The sequence below is a fragment of the Chiloscyllium plagiosum genome, unplaced genomic scaffold (assembly GCF_037043375.1).
Source record: "Chiloscyllium plagiosum isolate Xiang-an unplaced genomic scaffold, Cpla_swu_hap1 HiC_scaffold_11, whole genome shotgun sequence".
Classification (NCBI taxonomy): domain Eukaryota; kingdom Metazoa; phylum Chordata; class Chondrichthyes; order Orectolobiformes; family Hemiscylliidae; genus Chiloscyllium; species Chiloscyllium plagiosum.
The window spans coordinates 71,771,908-71,772,158 of record NW_028270149.1 but is presented as its reverse complement, the minus strand read 5'-3'; positions in this window follow the sequence as shown (position 1 = coordinate 71,772,158).

Here is a 251-nt window from a genome sequence, read left to right as displayed (position 1 = left end):
CCAGACTTCGCTCATGACATTGCCTACAACAAACAGATGAGACAAATAGTTTTGATGCATTTAAGAAGTGCTTCCTAAACTACACCCCCCCCCCACCACCAAAACTGTGACTCCATTTTGAGAATTGAAAATTAGGAAATTTTCCACTTCCTGAATCCAGAACAAAACCTGATGAAAAATAGCATTCTTGTGAAACACACTTCACATAATGGAACTCAAAGATATAACCCAAATGTAATCCAAGTAGCTAA